Raw genomic sequence first — 19,944 nt, forward strand, 5'->3', positions numbered from 1 at the left:
TTGTCCACAGGTATTTTCTATTGCATATCAGAGCGCTTCGTCTGCCATGTGTTACGGGATGTTTTATACGCACTGAAAACCTAATGATTTAAAATAAAATTTTGGCTTGGGACTTTGTAATTTTTTTTTCTCATTAATTTTAAAAGTTGGGACGTTATAATCTCTGAAATGTGGAAGCCTTCCTTGAATTGGTCAGCCACCTGCCCCTTTCCTGTGAGCTAAGAGACTGTTTGCACTCTGCATGGAACCGGGTCAGAAGAATTGCACAGAAACACGAACATTGAGGCGTGTGGTCTTAACCACGTGCACTTTCCTGTCTGCGTAGCGTGTGGGGTTTCCGTGAGCGAGCGCGGTGTGTGTGGCTCTCCCTTGAACGGCGGGTGCTGGGTTGAGGACACCCCGTTCTCGTGGGGTCCAGTACGTGTGGAATGCTGGCAAGGGTGTGTCATCTGTATCGGTAGTGAAGCCACACTCACTTCCTCTTTCACTGTGCACACACACTGAACCTTTGCAGGTCTTTTGAGTGGGGTTGACACCCTTCACGCTGACCTGTAAGACTTTAATTAAGGTGCAGTAATTCTGTTTCACGATTGATCAGTACCGTTTTCAAACTTCATTTACTTCTTCGTTCATCAAGCCAGCCATCGACAGTTCAGTAAAGGCTTTAGTGACAATCTCCCAGGACAAAAACACTAGACTTGGGGGTGTACTAGTAAGACCCATTTCCTTCTGTCTTTGAAGTCTCATCATAGCAGGAAAGATAGACAACTTTTAAACTCCCGTTGTGAGAAGTTGTTATGAAGGTGGGATATTCGAAGTTACTAGACTGAAAACAATAGGAAAGCTACCCGGCAAAGTGACACTTGAGGTGAGGTCTGACAGACGCGGTGGTGTTGGAGAAGGGACGTCCCAGGCAGAAGGAGCAGATGCCCTGTGCTAAGAGCCAGGACGCAGGTGCAGGAAGTACCTGGAGAATAGGAAGGCAAGGGAGAGAAGCCCAAGACGGATCGGTGAGCACACGGGGTCGGGACAGACTTCAGGGCCTTGACTATAACTTAGCCTGCATCCTATGATCTATGAGGCTGTTAGTGGATTTCAAGCAAAGGACTGGTGCTATCAGACTTGGGTTGGATTGGGTTGTGCGTGGTGTATCTGCTGTTTTAGAGGTGGGCCAAAACAGACACCCCGTGCACAGGCCCAGCGTGGCCTGCAGCAGATGGACAGAAGGGTGTCTGACAGGTGCAATCAGTAGGATCTGGGGCTGAGTGCATGTGTATGATCGACAGATCAAAACCAACCCCACACAGTTGTACCGTAAAAGGCATTGCATCGATTTTGTTTCATGAACCACACTGTTCACTGATGGCTATTTTAAAAATCGTTTTACTATGAAAACTTTCATTTGCAAAAGTAAACAATGGAGTAATGAGCCCGACACTCCTGCCCCTTCCTGTGCGTGGAATTAAACCCCAAAGACTTTTGTCATTGAACCTCAAACACAACGTGAAGCAGCTTTGCAAGCGTTCTGAAAACAGTATGCAATTTCACCACATATAAAAAGTCAACGATTCTTTAACCACAAATACCCGGTCAATGTTTAAATTTGAAAAATTATCACACAGCTGGGAAGTTGGAGTTTCTCTGTACGAATCCAGATCCAATAAAGTTGGCACATGGATACTGGCTGGTCTGACTCGTAAATAAATCTCCCTTAATCTTTGATTATGGAAGAGGCTTTGTTGGCTTCCCTCCATATGGACGCTGCTTACTGCAACACTGCCTTCCTCTTCACGCCCTCTTGTCGTCTGTATTTTCTTTAAGCTGGTATTTTATTTATTTATTTATTTTTGGTGGCACCGGGGTTTGAACTCAGGGCCTCATGCTTGCTTGGCACTTGAGTCACTCACCCAGCCTTTTTGCATTGGTTACTTTTGAGATAGAGTCTCGCTTTATGCCTGGCTGGTCTGGACTGTGAGCCTCCTGTTTGTGCTTCCCTACCTAGCTGGAATGACAGGTGTGTGCAACTGCGCCCAGCTTTTCCTCTAGAGATGGGGGTCTCATGAACTTTTTTGCCAGGGCTGGCTTTGAACCATGATCCTCCTGGTCTCAGCCTCCTAAGTAGCTAGAATTACCAGCGTGAGCCACCAGTCCTTGGCCAGGTTGGTAGTTTAATCTACACAGCTTCATCAGGCTGAGGGTTTTCTGTTTTTTGTTTCTTTTTCATTTCCACCAAATAGGTTCTCACCATTTTGGCTGGCTGTGCCACAGAGCAAGAGCCTCCTCATTTTGCCTCCTTTGTAGCTGGGACCACAGGCAGGTGTCACCACCAGGCCCTGTCCCTTGCTCCCTCCCTCCTTCCCTCTGGGCGGTGTTTCAGCACTCCATCTGGAGTTTGCTGATTATCTCCTAGATAGATCCATTGATCAGGTGACGTGAAGCAGAGATTCCATTTCTTCCTTTAGTAGCTGAAATTTCTATAAAGAGAAATTCTGTCTCATCTATTACTTGAATTTCCAGTGGTGCCCTCTGTGTTGGAGATCAAATGCTCACATCTGTAATGCCCCTGCTTGGGAGGTGAAGATCAGGAAGGTTGTGGTTCCAAGCTATCCTGGGCAAAATGTTAGTGAGACCCCATCTTAACCAATGGCCAAGAGTGGTGTCACAACCCTGTCCATAGGTATAAGGATTACAGTCTGTGACCGGTCCTGGCAAAACTGTGAGGCCCTATGTGAAGGATAACAAAAGCAAAAAGAGCCGGGGTATGGCTGAGAGACAGAGCACCAGTCTAGCAAGCAAGGCCCTGGGTTCAAACCCTTGTGTCGCCAAAAAAAGAAAAATGCATCCATAGAATTCTCCAATGATGACTTTAAAAAAACTCTTAGTGGCCTTAATTTTTTAAGCACTTTAGGCTTAAAAAAATGGGTGGGAAAGTACAAAGTGTTCCCAAATTCCTTCCTTCCTCCCGTTCTTTACGTCTCGGGATAGAGAGGTACACCTGTCCCGCTGATGAGCCTCCATTAACACATCGTCATCACGAAGTCTGACTGTGATGCTATGTGATCACTCCTCCTGTGGCATCTGCTCCAGGAACAATCCACCGTGCTCAGCCGGAATAAAGATACTTTTAAAAAAAAATACATTGATTATTCATTGAATGGAGCAGCTTTCTTCTTTAAGGAAAACTGGAAGAATGAAACGTGGAGACTTCTGTCTAGCCTGACAAAAGTCCCTGACTGCATTTACAGCACTCTTAGTTCTACACTGTGGTCACAGGACAAACAAAAAAATTAGAGTGTAATTCCCTTGGAGAGTACTTACACGGATTAGGACGCAAAACAGCTCCTCGTATCGCCTCTCGGGGTCCTCACACAGGACAGAGAAACGTCTCTCAAGGGTCCCTCACATCAGTGTCTCATGGGGTCTTCACACAGGTTAGGACTGGGAGGTCTCCCTTGTGTCAGTCCTTCAGGGGGTCCCCGCACAAGTTAGGACAGGGGGTGTCCCTCACATCAGTATCTCAGGGGGTCCTCACATGGGGTAGGGCAGAGAACAGCCTCTCCCGTCCATCTCTCAGGGAGCCCTCACAGAGGCAGGACAGGGAGGAGCCCCTCATGCTCTCTCTACCACTGTCTCAAGGGAAGCTGGGAGCTAGGAACACAGCAAAGTCACCTCAGGGACAGTGAGGTCGGGATGCCACCCAGCATCTGTCCTGGGCCTTCACTGCCCACCCTGTGTTGCCAAGATTGACTCAGGGCTCAGTCGCAGGGCACAGACCTCCGTAGATGCGTCATGGTGGTTTCACAGGCATGACATCAACTTGGAGGTGTTTTACCTTTTGAGGGTATCAGGGGATACTGGTAAAGAGTTGGGGAGCCAGGACAGGAAAGTGGGAAGCCAAACAAGGACCACCTCAACAAAAGTCCTATGAAGGTGGCATCAGTCCTGTTCCAGGGATAGTTGTGGCCTACACATCACACGTACCAAGCTGAGGCAAGGGACCTGGGCTCGCGTGTTCCCGACCACCGTGTGGGAGAGGAGAAGGACTCACTCTGAGTGTGTGTCTTTCTGTGTGTTTGTGAGCATAGCTCTGTGTGTGGGTTTTGTGAGTGTGAGCTGGAGTCTGTGTACAACTAGATGGGTGTGTGCACACGTGTATCTGTGTGACTGTGTGTGTGCTCTGAGTGTGTATCTGTGTGTGTTTGCGTCCTGTTTGCAAGAGCGTGTCTGTTGAAGTGTGTCTGTGTATCTACGAATGCTGGTGTGTGTTTGTGGGTGTGCATGCATGTCTGTGCGTTTGTGGGTGTGTGCACACGTCTGTGTGTGCAACCATGTTGGCGCACCTGCGTATCTGACCAGGCTCCCACAGTTGCCTCCTTGTCTTCCGTGAATTTGCTGGAGAGACTGATCCTGGTTCCTTACACAGGGCATGACAAGGGACACAGATGAAGGGATGCCTGGGTGATGTGATGGGAGAGGAGGTGCCTTCCACACCCTCAGGGAACCCCCATGTGTTCAGCCAGCCGCCAGCTCCCCAGCCCTGTCCTTTGGGGGTTGCACGGAGGTTGCACAGGCAGGACTGCAGGGTGGACAAATGTGACCTGGCTGGGGTGTGGCTCAGTGGCTGAGCACATGGCCCCGCATGTGCAAACAAAGCAGAATATGACCCAGGGCTAGCGGGCAGTGTGGGAACCCAGAGAGGTCTGTCCATCCTGACTCTTCTCGGCCTCTCTGGGCGGCCTTCCTTCCTGCCGGTGTGGGGCAGGGCCGTCTGGAAAGCGGAGGGTCTCACGATCTGTGGTGGGATGGGGCTGCTCAGAGGATTTCTCTAGGGCCAGCTGCACCGCAGAAAGCCCAGGGAAGCCTGGAGTGTCTGTGGCTTCCCTTGGGGAAGAGAAATTCTAGTCTCTATGACCCGCCCTGGAGGAGTTAGGAGCTGGGAATTGTGGCTGAAAATAGGACAATAAATATCATCATACCACAAGCAGAGACATCTAAAGTACACTAAGTGGTCAGGTTTGCACCAGATGGCCAGGTTATCGACTTGCTCAGCTCTTGCCTGCTTGCCTGGCAGGATGCAAAAGAAAGAACATGGACCTAGGATTCTGGCCTCTGGGCAAATCCTAGTCTCTGGTGTGCATCACTCATTTGAGCTCTGAAATCTGAAGATGCCCCTTTCTGGCCACCTTTAGTGCCACCTGTTTCTTCCCCACAGCCTCATCACTTAACTTCCCTGGGGCTGTCCCAGCCTCTTCTCACCACTTCCCACAGTTGCCATGTGCAACTCTGAGAGTGGGAGGCCAGCACTACCCCTCCCGGTCCTGCCATCCATGTGTGCACGGCAAGCAGCCTGTCCCCAGGGTTGTCTCGGCTGGAGCCTTCGGACATCATTTCCCAGGTGGAGGCTGGGGCCAGCTGTGCAGGGTAGAAGCATGGGGGGCGAGGTTAAGTGTGCAGGTTCACCAGCCCTGTTCTAAAGCAGGTAAGCACACTGCATTTCACAAGCTCCCCTGTCTCTGACAGCACGGATGACAGATGGCCCCACTGGGGCCCCCTGGGAGGGCTATAGGGCTCCCTGGAGATAGCTGAAAGGGGCTGGAATTCGGGGAGAGGCGGTGAGGGTCTCAGGGCAGTGGTAGGAGGCCAGCTCCAGCTCAGGGACAGCAGAAACATGCACTCCAGCTGTGGCTGCAGAGGCCAGGAGTCTCCTGTGGGTGAAGGTGGTTGTTGGGGACAGCGAGGGGACCTGGGCTTTAGCTTAGGGCTGAGCTTGGGACTGCCGCAAAGTCACCTAGGAGGCACAGAGCAGGCTAATCTTAAGAAAGGCTGACTCTGGGGCCCACTGGGGACAGGAAGGTCCGATCAGAGCTCCCTCCACTATTTCTATGATGGCCCAGCAGGGATTAAAAAAAAACAAAAACAATGCCTACCTCATGGGGCCCCAAAGGTCAAAGAGCCAACAGTTCCCCACAGGTCAAAGGGCCAGCAGACTAGGGGCTGGTATACTGTGGAGTGCACACTGAGGCCCGAGGCCCTGCCAGGGAGGACATGGGGCTGCCCTGTGTCGTGGGTGGCTAGATTTCCAGGCCGCAGACCACGTGCTTACAGACCAGGAGGGAGCCAGCACCTGGCTCAGGCAGTGTGCTCAGGTGTCCAGTCTGGAGTCCCTGCAGGGACCCTGGGAGGACACCTCTCTGTGTTCCCACCAGGAATGGGAACTCATACCAGACTGCTGACGTGGAAGGTCAAGCAGCAAGTTAGCAGCCATGAAAAGAAGAGGAAGCTGTCCTGAGCACCAGCTTCCTACCTGCTAGACAGTTGTCCACCATGCCCGCCGCCCCTCTCGTAATAATGAGGAATCTGAGGTTTGCGTACACACATCCTCTAAGGCATGTGTGATGCATATGTGTACATGCACACGTGAAGGCTATGCAATACACATGTATACGTGACATACACCGGCGCACGTATGAAATACGTAAAGCTTAGGCAATGTGCTTTATTTCAGTGGACAAACACGTGCACTAAGCATGTAAGACACACACACACAAGGGAATATATGATGTGTGTACACGTGCACACGCACACAGCATAAATCACGCGTCAATGAAGAAGTCAAACCTGGAGATACAGAGGGCACACAGCCTGCAGAGGTGCAGAGTGGGCAAGGGACACTGCGGAAAACCAGGGAACGCTAACTTTCCAGAGGTCCAGCTGGCAACTCGGGGTGCTTATCGAAATCTCACGTCCAGGCCTGGCCTCAGGAATTCTGATGCTGTCCCATGAGCTCAAGTGCCATGTTCCAGCAGAGTTTCAGTCGCACCTATCGTCTGTGCAGCGTGCTGGAGCAGGGACGGGCAGCAGCTGGGGCAGAGAAGGCTAAGAAGGAGGGAAGCCCCAGAATGCCCAGGGTGGCACTCACAGAATGGGTAGGCAGGAGGGACAGAGCTGGGGACCCTGGTACCACCTGACAGGTAGGCAGAGAGGCAACTGTCAAGGGTTAGAGTGAGCTGGAGAGTAAGCACAGCCACAGTGGAGGGTCACACTCTGCTGTGACACGCTAGGGAGTATCCCCTCCCACCAAGCCCACCCCAGTGTACCTGGAGCCCTGTGGCTGGCAGACTGCCTCAGAAAGGGGGTCCTGACGCCCTGCTAGCCTCTGTCCAGAGGGTTGCAGAGAGAGCCTGGGGGGGGGGGTTACATGGCTGTTGCCTTGTGAGTGTAGAGTTCACCTGGGCCTGGGGGGTCTGGAGGGGTCTGGGAGGCCTGGGGGGTCTGGAGGGCCTGGGGGGACCCTGGGGGCCCGGTGGGTCCTGGAGCTGTCCAGCTCCACCTAGAAGTTTTAAACAAGGGCAGAGTCTCTGAGGCATGCAGGGGGCAAGTGGTGAGCTTGGATTTGAACTGTCTCCCCTCCAACCTGCTGAGAACCTCAGCTCAGTACCTAATGTCTCTGAGCCACGGCCCACCAGACTGTCACGCAGAGCGGAAGAAGCAGGGATGGCAGGAAGTATTTGGAAGGCAGCCGTGTGCTGTGTGAATGTGGGGTGGGAAGGCCACTGTCCTCCATGTGTGACAGCACTCACTGCAATCCCATCCCACGATGGGGTCATCCCACTGGAAGCCTGCATCCCTTCAAGGCCCTCTGGTTGTCCTTAGTGTGTCCAGGACAGCATTCAGTACAGGGTCGATTTAGCCCAGTGCTAAGGTGGTCGGTCTCTTCTGAGGCCTCTCCTGGTGCCTGGTTATCACAACCTCTGCGCTCTGTTCGAGGGCTCACTACTATTCACCCAGTGTTTTCTGGTCATTCTTTCACACGTGTGCAGATTTCCAGAGCTGGTGAGCTGCTTCCTCCCTCCCTCTTCCCTTGTCCTTCCCTCTCTTGCTCTCTGAGTTCCCCTTTCTGGTACAGAGCCTGGCAAGCCCCACCCTCATCCAGAGACCTCCCTGGGCTCCGTCGGTCAAACCAGGAGGCCTCTGTTTCCTGCGCTTCGACCACTTCTCTGACTGCACCTGCTTGAGGTGGAAGATCTGTCAGCAGGGCACACGTGTAAATAAACATCCACGTTTAATGGGAGTGAATGCTTGGCATTTTTCCTGATAGGTGGTGGTGATCAAAAGTTTAGAGAGCTGGGCTCAGTGGCTCACGCCTATAATCCGAGCTACTCTGGAAGATTGGGGTTCAGGCCAGCCCAGGTAAACGTTCATGAGACCCCATCTCAACCGGTGGCTGTGTGTGGTGGTGCATGCCTGTCATCCCAGCTAGAAATAGGATTGGGCCTGCATAAAGCAAGACCCCATCTCAAAAATAACCAAAGCCAAAAGGGCTTTTGGAGTGGCTCAAGTGGTAGACCACCTGCCTAGCAAGCATGAGGCCCGAAGTTCAAATCCCACTACTGCCAAAAAAAAAAAAAAAAAGGTTTAGAGAGAGGCCTAAGGAAGCGAGTAAGCCTGTCATCACTGACATTTCTAAGAATGATAAAATGATAAATGTGTCACACCGTGACCTCCACGAGACGCGTGTGTGAGTACCGAGGTTCTGCGGTGTGTTCTAAGGTGGATCAGCTGGAGCCACCCTGAAGTTCTGTTTTCTTTTACTCGGGGAGTAACACACACGGAGGAGTTTCTTTAGATGGCTTTCTAGCTTCAAGGGAGCCGGCGTGTGGTTTTAGATAGGTTGAGCCCGTTGGAACTGGATCCTAGGTAGCTTTTTAATTATCCCAGGGTTGCCATGGGTGAATTCAGATCCCTTTGATAAACACAGATTATATCCAAGTCTGAGTACACAAATGCAGCTTTCTACTGGAAACCTTCCAACGGGTGCAGTCCCCAACAACAAGCATTCAAAAATCCAGGTCACGGTCCCCGGGAGATGACCTTAACCCTTGCATATAAGGAGGAATTTGAGGTTTATAATTTGAAGTGTCACACGTTAGTTTTTATTCACTCTGAGAGTGAGTGTTGCTCCTTCATAGCTATCTATACAAGGTTGGGCATATGCAGACTGCTTTGCCTCAGTTTCCTCATCTGCAAACTATGTGCCCACCTCATTGCACTGTCACAAGGACTGGGTGACACACTGAATTGGTGCTTAATGACTACTTGGCACCTTCAGTGAGAGTAACAAATCGTAACACGCCTAGAAGTCGTAGGCGTATTTCAGGGCTTTGAGTGGCACAGTTAGGGTCGTGCATCAATCACTGAACCCAGCTCCCACTAATAGGCATTGTGCTCATTCCCGATTCCCCTCTACCATAAATGAAGCCAAAGTTGACACACTCATGCGCACAGCTTTCCCCTTCCCTTAGATGCTGTCCATGGGCAGTGGTACAGAAGGTTAGTTTGTAGGTCACATCTGGGTACATAGGAAGTGGCCTGAACACAGAGGTGCCCACCCGGGAGCTCCCACTGCCCTGCAGGCTGGGGAATCCTCATCTCAGCACCCTTGCACACAGAGCCAATGTCTTTCCCTGTGTCTTCCAGCCTCTGACACCATGCCCCAAACAGCAACTTTCCTCATGTCCTGCCCCTGCTGGGACAACCTCTCACCTTCCCAGTTCCTAGCCCAGCATTTTTGCATTTTCCTAGCCAAGTCTCTTTACAGCCCAGGCGTTTCCAGCTAACTCCTTTCACTCCCATCCGAGTGTCCTCTGCTCTGGTGGTGTTTGCTCCAAAGCCTCATGCTGTTCCCATTCTTGGGTAACCTTCCTTCCACCTCCCCTTGACTCCTGCCCCTTTCCCAAGACCCAACCCAATCCCCAACCCTTCTGGAAGCAGCTCTGTCTGCTACTGCCCTGTGTGTCAGTAGCACTGGCCATCTGAGCCACCAGCTCAGCCCTTGGCCCTTTGGTCTAAGTTGCCTTTCATGTGTGCAGGCATGATGGAGATGACACAGCAAGGAACAGAAGGGTGTGAGTCCCGGAGCCCAGGCACTGTCCTGGAATTCACTTCCTCATCTCTGTGGGGACACGAGGGTCCCCAAGCCTGGAATTCAGAGCTCAGCTCAGCCAGTCCTCTCCATTCTGCTTCTTCCTCTCATCATGTCCCCTGGCCACAGTTGTGAGGGTGAAGATAGGCAGAATGGAGGGGCCCACTCCCCTGGAGGCTTTCGGCCGGACCTTCTGGCAGAAGTCCAGAAGTTCTGGCTGGTTTAACACCAGCAAATCCAGAGTGAACTCCAAAGCCACAGATTCTCCAGCCTGGGCCACACATGCTTGAGACTCTTTCCTTCTGTGCAGTCTTTGTGGTCCCTGTCATCGGGCCTGGGGGAAAACCCTCTTGTTCTCTGGGGTTCAGAAGAAATTAGAGGCTGTCCTGACTCGGGGCTGGAACCTACAAAGACAGATGCCAAATCACCTGGGAACTCAGCAGCATCAGGTCAGCACAGGATTTCACACACCCACATACGCTCGTCACCACTTCACATCTTGTCCAGTCCTGGAAGACACCGGAGCCCTGTCTTCCACCCTCTGCTCTTGGAGCAGGGTCCTCTCTCGCTCGTGTGCACCAGCAGCCTGTGGTGTGGAGCGTTATATGGCTGGGTGGCAGCAGCCAGAAGAACTTGAACTGAAGACTGACATCCATAGCAGCCAGCCCTGCACCTGACTTGGGACCAGGTGCCTGTGTCCAGCTTTGTTGTCCATAGACGCCAGCATCCCACAGGAGGGCGCTGCACAACCAGGGATGGCAGGGTCTGCCTGGAAAGCAGGGAAGCAAGACCAGCTCCAGAGGGCCAGTGAAGGAAACGAAGGGGCAGGGGAACCGCACCCCTCCCCAAAGCTCCCCTGTGCCAGGCAGCACCACAGGTACAGTCTTGGGCCACCTCTCAGCCCTCCTCATGTCCCCCTTCCTATACCCACTGTCCCTCTCTGGCCATCCCTCTTTCCTCCTTCTGACAGAGTGCCCTCTACCAGCTCAGCTGCCTTGAAGAGGCCTGGCGTGGGGAGAGTTCACAGGTCCAGGCTCTGCCCTCAAAGGACACAGGAGACAGCACTGGCTCTATGAGCGTCCAGCCCACTGCTGTGCCATAGGATGTTCCTCAGATGTCCAGATGGTCACCGTCCTGCCGTCGACAAGAAACAAATGGTGCTGCTGCAGATGAGGCTGACGTGCTGAGAGAGTCAGAGACAGAGACAGACACAGAGACACAGAGAGAGAGAGAGAGAGAGAGAGAGAGTCAGAGAGACAGAGGCAGAGAGAACGCCAGCTAACTGCAGATCATGGGTGGGCACCTGCTCTCCCCATCAAGCTGACAGCCCCCAAGTTCAGGCCTCTGACCCCAAAATCTAGCATAAGGGAGGAGCGAAGGGCTTCACTGAGGTCAGTGCCACCAGGGCAAAAGAAAACTGAAGCGGACGGCTCTGCATCTGAACGTGGGAACGAAAGTGCAAATACAAGTGGACTGAATGACTTTGCCAGCCCCGTTCTGCTGAGACGCCAGCTCCCACAGGGACAGAGGCAGTGAGACAAATGAACGGGCTGGGCCCGCCCCACAAGCAGCGTCCTAGGAGGGGAGAGTGACGTAGGCCACACTAAGAAGTGTCACCAGCCCTGTAGAGAAGAGTCGGAGTAGGGAGAGAGTAGAGACACCAGCCAAGACTGGCTCTGAGCAAACACAGCCAGACACATGCCGTGGTCTGCATGTGACCTTGGATACGTCATTTGAGCTCTCCGAGCCCTCATTTTTTCATCTACAAAATGAACAGACCAGGGATGTGTGCGCTTGTATATGCACGGTCACTTCTAAAAGGCTGACATAAAACCAGGATTTTATCTGTGTTCTCTGGAGGTGGGTGGGAACGAGGGGCCGGAAGGAAAGGACTTGCAGTTTTAGGCATTTCCTTTGTTTTATTTCTTATCCCTATCTGACGTTTCAAGTTTTTATGATAAAAGATTTATTTTTATAGTCATTTTAAAAGAAATCAAAACTAGAATATTATGTAAAAACAACAAAAACAAAAGCAAGTTCCCAGTGTCTGTGTGATTCTATTCACGTGGCAGAAATAAAGGAGATGCATAGGGATAACAGATGGGAACGCATGTGGTTAGCTGTGGAGGTGTTCTGCTCGGGAGGGCTTTAGCATTTCCTCTTTAATTTTTTGTGGCATTGGGGTTTGAACTCAGGGCCTCACACTTGCTAGGCAGGTGCCACCACTTGACCCAGTCCGCCCGGCCTCCATTTTCTCTTACCCATTTCATTTAAGTACATATGCCCGTGTCCTGTCTCACAGCGCACACCAGGCACTTGATGTGTCTCTCATGGGATGTTTGACATTTTTTACCTGTGTGCTTTCGCATGGCTGACACGACTTTTCAGAAGAGTAAACCAAAAGGCAGAGCTTCTCTGTGATGTCATCTAAGATGCTCCTATTGATTTGTTCTGAAGTGGATATTTCAGATACTGGCCGCCAGACATAGTGTCCTTAGGACAGATGCAAAGCTGCCAGGCCTAAATATGCTAGCTATTAAATAAAAGGCCCCATGAAGAGCAGTGCAGGGTGTCCAGAGGACTGCAGAGGCCAGGGCATTGAAGGGGACTTGTGGGACAGGAGGTCGAGCCCAGCACTGACCCAGCCTGGGTCTAGATGCATCGGCCTCTGTCTGGGCTGAACAAACCCTTCCCTCCGCCAGCCTTCCTGACAGTTTGATGTGGCCTTTTGTGATCTGTCTTTACAATATGGTGACTCTCTCCTTTTAAAAAAGATTAACTCAGACAACACATTTATTTTATAAGGAACTTCTTCGGGGGTGGGGGCGGGTACTCAAGCTGAACGGCCTAGATGACCTGGGGGAACTTGACTCTCAGGGAAGCTTCTGGCCTCCCAAGCCTCACTGCTTGCCTTTAAAAAACCCTGAGGGACATTCAAGGGGAATGAATGGCTTGTCTCCGTGTCCTCTGTGACTACACAGCGTCACTCCTTGTTTTGCCCCCAGAACACCTCTCTCCTCAATCCCCCAGTCCTGCCATTCTCAAACCCAGTCCCTTCCCTGTCGGCTCTGCAATGGCTTCGTTTGCTTCACCTGCACTTCGGTGACAGCCTGCTGTCTGGCCTTCCTGTCTCCTACGCTGTGGCTGGTCAGATTGCTGACCTCCCTGTTGGGCCACTTGCTCCAGCAGTCACCCAGGTCTAGTGCCTGGCACACAGCCGTCCCCTGTCATAAACACTTCATTAAATCTTCTACTATCATGACCACCAGGACCATGCCTGGCCCTTGCCTTCCTCCCGTGTCCTGCCAAAGTCCACCTCACTCTTCTGTCTCTGAACACCACCCCTTAGTCTTTGCCTCTGCAGTGCTGGACATTTGGGGCCCCTCCCCCTCGGGGCAGCTTGGGACCTCTTCATCCAGTCTGCCTGTCCAAATGCTGGCTGTGCCTGCTTCTGCCCACGCATGCATCCCGAATCCCACTGTGCAGCACCCCTTGGTCTGTGAACCGGAGGGCAGCTGTCCTCCTAGTCTTTGCTTCCCCTGTACCTGGTGATCAGTAAAAGCATTGGTGAGCTGATGTAACTGCCTGGAACCCCCGACTCCTTCCTGTTCCCATCCTCTCTGCTACTCCCCTTCAAGGGTGACTAGTCCTGCTCCTACTGTTCCTACAAGACAGCCTTACAGGGGCTTGAGATCGTTCTACCTGTGCCTCTCAGACTTCCCACACTCGCTTTGCTCCAGAGCAGAGCTCAGGTTCAATTTACAAACCTGACTGGCAGAGGTGCCACTTTAAAGTCCCCAGACTAGGAAGGTTGGTCACAGTGGTTCTCCAGCATGCTCTCTGAAAGGCGGGGTTCACAGTCCCTCGTTCCTCTGTGCCACCTCCTCCTCCTTCTCCCTCTTTCTTATTCTAACTCAAAAGAGATGGATGACTTAGAAAGAGCAAATGAATAAGAAATAAGGGAAGCAAACAAAGAGAGTGATTTTGCCAAGTTATTATTCAAAGACGTGCTCGGTACTGAGCAGCCAGCACGGCTCTGGCCAGATGGGACCCAGTGAGTGGGGTCTGTGGATAGCTAGTGCATGAGTGACCCTCCGTCAGCCACCTCAGAGGAGGGAAGCTGGAGAGACCCTGAAAGGGACAGTTAGGAGTCTTATTGTCCTCCTTTCCAGCACAGTCCAGAGCCCTGGAGGCCCCGCTCAGGGTCAGACCAGAAGTAGAGAGGTGAGGCCAGCAAGGGCTGCAGCCTCCTCCCCCAGCCTTTGCCCTGGGGAGGCAGTGATTACCTCAGCTGACCAGCGGGGGGCCTAAGAGGCCCAAGATAACTCAAGCCTGCATCCCAGGCCTCAGCTCAGTGAACAAATGAATGATGAAATTATTGCAGAACACTGCTTCTCCTTAACTTATTACTTTGAAACTTACTTTGCCATAATTTTTAGGTATAGGTTATTTCTGCTCCCCCCCACACACGCACACCTGCAGGACTAGGGTTTGAACTCAGGGCCTACACCTTGAGCCACCAGCCCTTTTTTGTGGAGGTTTTTTTCTAGATATGATCTCGTGAATGATCCACGATTCTCTTAATCTCTGCCTCCTGAGTAGCTGGGATTACAGGTGTGAACCAACAGTGCTCAGCTTATTCCCATTTGTAATTAAAATGTTCTTAGGGGTAGAGACTAGACCTGGTCTCTCTCAGTTCATGAGTCCGTCATGGGGATGCCTTGACAAAGTAAGAATGGAGGAAAGAGGGCTGGACAGAGGGTAGACCCTCCAGAGTGGCTTAGAGCCACAGTCCATCTCTCAGGTCCCACAAAGCCATTGTCTGGGGGGTTTGTCAGGCCCAGTTGTAGGTGGATGCACATTGGGGTGCTGTTCGGCAGGTGAATGTGTTGAATTTCTGCAGCTCTGGGAGTTGGGGTTCAGCAGTGGAGGGAATCGAGGTCCTTGCTCTCGGTTCTTCCATCTGTAAAAATGGGGTTGTAATAATAACAGCAGTCCTAGGCGGGGCGATGGTGAACGAATTACCATACATGAGATGCCTGTCATGACATTATAGAATGTCATCTGACATTCTGTAAGGGTCAAAGAAGACAGTCCACAAAGCCAAGTACCTGCGTGATTCAACAGTGACATTCCAGAAGGTGAGTGGCCTGAGAAACCTAAGGGAGGGAGTGGTTCCAGGGGCTCCGGGTGCCAGGAGCCAAGCTCTCGAGATGTCTACCCCTGGGAGTGGCCATAGGATGCTGGGAGTTGGAGGGGTGAGAAGCGGACATGCGTGTGCATGCATGAGCGACATGGGTGCTCCAGGAGTGAGTGATGTCTTTGGGGTGGAGGTGGAGACCTGGGCAAGATGGTGAATGTAAACCACTTAGCACTAGGCACAGAGAAAAGTGCAAATGCATCATCACCCTGCTGGCCCAGCTCAGCCTGTTATCACTGTCACTTCAAGGGCAATGGTGGTTCAGGAACTTTCCAGTGTCAGACTTTCTCTGCTTCACTCCTCTTCAGTAGAGGGGTCACCTTGGATTCCCCCTCTTGTCTGCCCCGCTTCCTAGCCCCATGGTGACAGAACTACATTTGGGGGCCTTGTCAGTGCTCTCCCTCCCAGGGAGGACAGCTGACCCAGGGATCAGCAAAGGCAGGAGCAGGGAGGGCAGGGCCACTGCTAGACAGCAGTCCCTTCCGGAGTTCCTTTCCAGCCCTGCTAATGTGGGCTGCAGGTGGCAGGAGGAGCTGAGCACTCAGTCCTCCCGCTCATTAGTGCTGCAGTGTGGATGGGGGTAATGTATGCTCTCTTTTCTCCTGATTGCTGCTCAAATCCTCCGCCTGCTTATCAAATCTGAGCCACGCTCCTCTTCACAGCCCCTGCTCTTTGGCTCTGCTTCTGTTCCCCAGAAAAGGAAACACTCCTGGGAAATTTCAGCTCTGTGAGAAGGAGATGGCAATGGAAGGGGGATGAGGAGCTTAGGGGAAGGACAAAGGGTCTGAAAAAGCCCCTGACACCACCCCCATGCTTAGGCTGTTCTCCACCCCCTCACACCATCAATCATATCAAGTCAGCTGAGACCATGGCTCACTTGCTCACTCTCTCTCCCACCCACAGGCCTTCGTCCAGGCAACAGGGACATGAAGATGAAAAAGAGCCCTGGCCTACAGCCAGAGAAAAATCCACAGGCCCAGGCACCAATACAATGCTTGAGCCAGGTGCCAGTGCAGTGCTTCGTGCAAAGGAGCCCAAGCCAGAGCAGGGCCAGATGAGCCCTGACTGTGGTCTGGGAGTGGAGTGTGACTTCTCCAGCTGGAAATGGGGAAAGGGGTTACACACATGAGTTTGGGCGTGTACAGAAGCAAGAGTGCAGGGTGGGTTCCATCTATCCCGGGTGGCTAAGGCCAGGTCGGGAGACATCAGGGAGGAGAATGTAGGTGGTAACGGCCTTGAGGCTGAGCTCTGACCTGAACTTGCAGCTGTGAGAAGCCGCTAAAAGCTTTACAGCCAGGGCGAGTCTGGTACATCAGTCATGGCTGGGGATGGGCCTTGGATACCACGGGGCGTGGGCAGGGCAGGCCGGGAACATGCTGATGACAATGACTACCTTGAACTTAAGCCTTTATTTGACCGCAGTTTCCCCCAAAGCCCTTCTCACTCTCTCCTGGACACAGAGTGGTGTGTGGGTATGTGATTTCTGAAAGTTCCTGAGGCTGAATTCTTTCTTTCCCTTTCACTGGTCCAATGGAGTGCTTAGAAAACACTACAGGCACACTGTGGATCTTGGCTTGCTTCAAATCGTTTGGCTACTGATTTAATATTTGTAATAAGGTATTTGCCCATGGACTGTTTACCCACTGTCCATAACTGTGGAGGCAGAAGCCCACCTACCCACTGCCCACTCTCCATACCCCGTCTTCCTTGCAAGCCAAACCCTGATCTGGTCTGGGCAACTCCAGGTGATAAACAGTAACCACATGTCATGAAAATTCTAATTCAGCCAAGTGCCCAGTCCTCTCCAGCAACAGTAGGTCAGGGAGGAGGCCTGGAGAACTGGAAGGCGTTGTCTCTGCTGCTAGGAGGAATGGGTGAGGCAGGGCTGCCTCTGCCTCTCCTGCACCGAGCCATCCTAGTGAGGACGAGGAGGCAGAAACCTGCTACTTGGGAACAGTGACAAGGCCTGCCCTGGCCTGGGCTCCCTCCTGCTCTTCCTCTCTGTGGTATCTGAAGCTCTGAGAATAGTCCCTGGCTGGTGGTCACCACTCAATAGTCCTTTGCAGATTGAGGGAAGGTCCATATTGCTTAAAACACTGTTAGACACAGGGTCCTGTCACTACAATTAAGCAGGTTCCTAACTCAGTAGCTGTAAAAAATAATAATAATAACAGTGTTTGCGAAGATTACAAATGGAGCAGAGCCAGGCACAGTGGCAGTAATCCCAGCTGGTCGAGAGGCAGAGATCAGGAGGATGGCAGTTTAAGGCCAGCTCAGGCAAAAAGTCAGTGAGAGCCCATCTCAACCAGCAAGCTGGGCATAGTGGTGGCATAACCCCAGGCATGAGTGAGGTGTATGTAGGAGGATTATAATCTGAGGCTGGCCTTGACAGAAAGCACAAGACCCTGTCTGAAAAATGGGTAGCACTGAGGTTTGAACTCAGGGCCTCACGCTCGCTAGGCAGGTGCTCTTACCACTTGAGCCACTCTGCCAGCCCACCCTAAGATCCGACGAGAGATGCTGTCATGAAGCATCTGCATCTGACCCTCAGCTTTTCTCTGGGAGCACCGCACCCGTGTTCCTCAATGGACCACGACAACTGCTCTCTTGCTCCTGAGCCGGTGTTTCTTAGAGCAGCGTTCACCTTCTGGCCTTTTGGTGAACCAGAACTTCCCAGGGAGGAGAGCTTCAAACCCCACGAGGCTCCAGGAGGGGAGAGACACCTGAGCAGAAAACTCGAAAGTCACACGGCCACAGCCCTGCTTGTCCTGGCTAATGGCCCAAGGATTAGCTCTGGTTTCCACTGCTGCTTTCGGAGCCTTTCTGCCTCTGCCCCTGACACCTGCTCTGGGACACCTGCAAAGGGCGTCTCATCTGTCCCAGGCAGAATGGTGCTGAGCAGAAGCACAGTGGCACTCAGAACTTGACCTCAGCAAGCTATGTTTTACCAGATGGGGTGACGAAGGAAAGACCACGGATCCCAGCTTTCCAGTCTAGCACCTGACTGGGCAGTCTCCCCAACCCCAAGCTCCACTGCTTTTATTATTATTTATTCATTTTTTGGCAGCATTGGGGTTTGAACTCAGGGCCCCGAGCTTGCTAAGCAGGTGCTCTGCCACTTAAGCCATGCCCCCAGACTGAGCGCCATTGTTTTATATCCACCCAATATCAACCTGGAAGCGTGTGGGCTCCCTCCCCCATGGGCCTCATTTTCTTGCTGTGTTGCTATAATTGCTTCCCTCCCCCGCCCCTCGACCTCCGCAATGTCACCTGTCCTGTCCTTCAAAATCCAGCTGAAGAGTCTTCTCTAGGGAATGTGCTTTCTGACTCCTTCCCAGCCCCAGGATCCCAGCCCTAAGCAGCCTGTGGGTTAAGTCTACACACTCGTGTCTGTGCACCTGTCTACACACACGTGTGGATGAGTCATGTCCAGACTCCCTACTTTGCCAGCCCTACGCCATGTTCCTGAGTGATTTCCCTGCCTCCCCAGTGTGGTCCGTGACTTGGTGCAGTGACAACACCATCCACTGCTGCAGATGCGCCACCCAGAGAGAAGCCGCACCCAACCGGTCCTCATCATCTCTGGACGTGCTTGGTGTCCATGCATGTGAGTTCTGCTGGGCCCAAGGTCATCTGGGCTGAGCTGGGAAATCCAGGATGGGTCACTCACGTGCCTGGGGTGATGGAGAGACACTGAGCCTCCATGTGTCTCTCTCCACACACTCCTGGATCTCTCCTTCCACACCTGTTCTCACTGTCCGGCCTCCTGGCATGGACACCTTGCTTCCTGTGCCTTGGCTCGGGTGCAGGAGCTTCCGGGCTTCTTAGGCCTCAGGCCCAGGACCAGACCACAGTCACCTCTACCACTGTCTACTGGCAAAAGCAAGCCACAGGCCACAAGCCAGCTCACATTCGTTATGTGTGTAGGGGCGGGGAGAGGGTCTGGTCTACCAGGGACACCTTGGGACCCTGCTGTCCCTTCACCAAATGCCTAATAGTGCCTTATGCAGACTGGAGTCAAGATTTCTACACACAGTCACTCACTCACACACACTCACATGCACAGAGTCACACACAGTCACTCACACACACTCACACACATAGACTCACACACGGTCACTCACACACACTCACACACGGTCACTCACTCACACACAGTCACTCACACACACTCACATGCACAGAGTCACACACAGTCACTCACACACACTCACACACATAGACTCACACGGTCACTCACTCACACACACTCACACACGGTCACTCACTCACACACAGTCACTCACACACACACACATGCACAGATTCACACACAGTCACTCACACACATTCACACACAGACACACACGGTCACTCACTCACACACAGTCACTCACATGCATGTTTACATGCACATACACAAACACGCACAAACTCATACTCCTTCATTGCCACCCCAGCCTGTAGAGATTAAACACCATCATCTCAGCTGTTTTAAGAGGTGTCTTAAAATATGAGCTCATGTGGTCTTATTTTATCCCATTTTAAATACTTTGTTTCCTCAAGAGAGTTCTCTTCAAGCACACTTTCTTTGTTTTTTATTTTTTTGTGTGGTGCTGGGGTTTGAACTCAGGGCATCATGCTTGCAGGGCAGGCGCTCTACCACTTGGGCCACTCTGCCAGCTTTCCCCTCTTTCCAGGTGAAGACACAGACACTGAGAGATGTTAAGTCATCAGCCCAAAGTGGCAGAGCTAGGCTTGTCTACCCCAAGACTTGCCCACAAGAACCTTTAGACAATGAGCTAACGGGTTTAGTCTACAGGAGCTGAGACCCCGAAAGGTG

This window comes from Castor canadensis, chromosome 19, assembly GCF_047511655.1.
Source record: "Castor canadensis chromosome 19, mCasCan1.hap1v2, whole genome shotgun sequence".
NCBI lineage: Eukaryota > Metazoa > Chordata > Mammalia > Rodentia > Castoridae > Castor > Castor canadensis.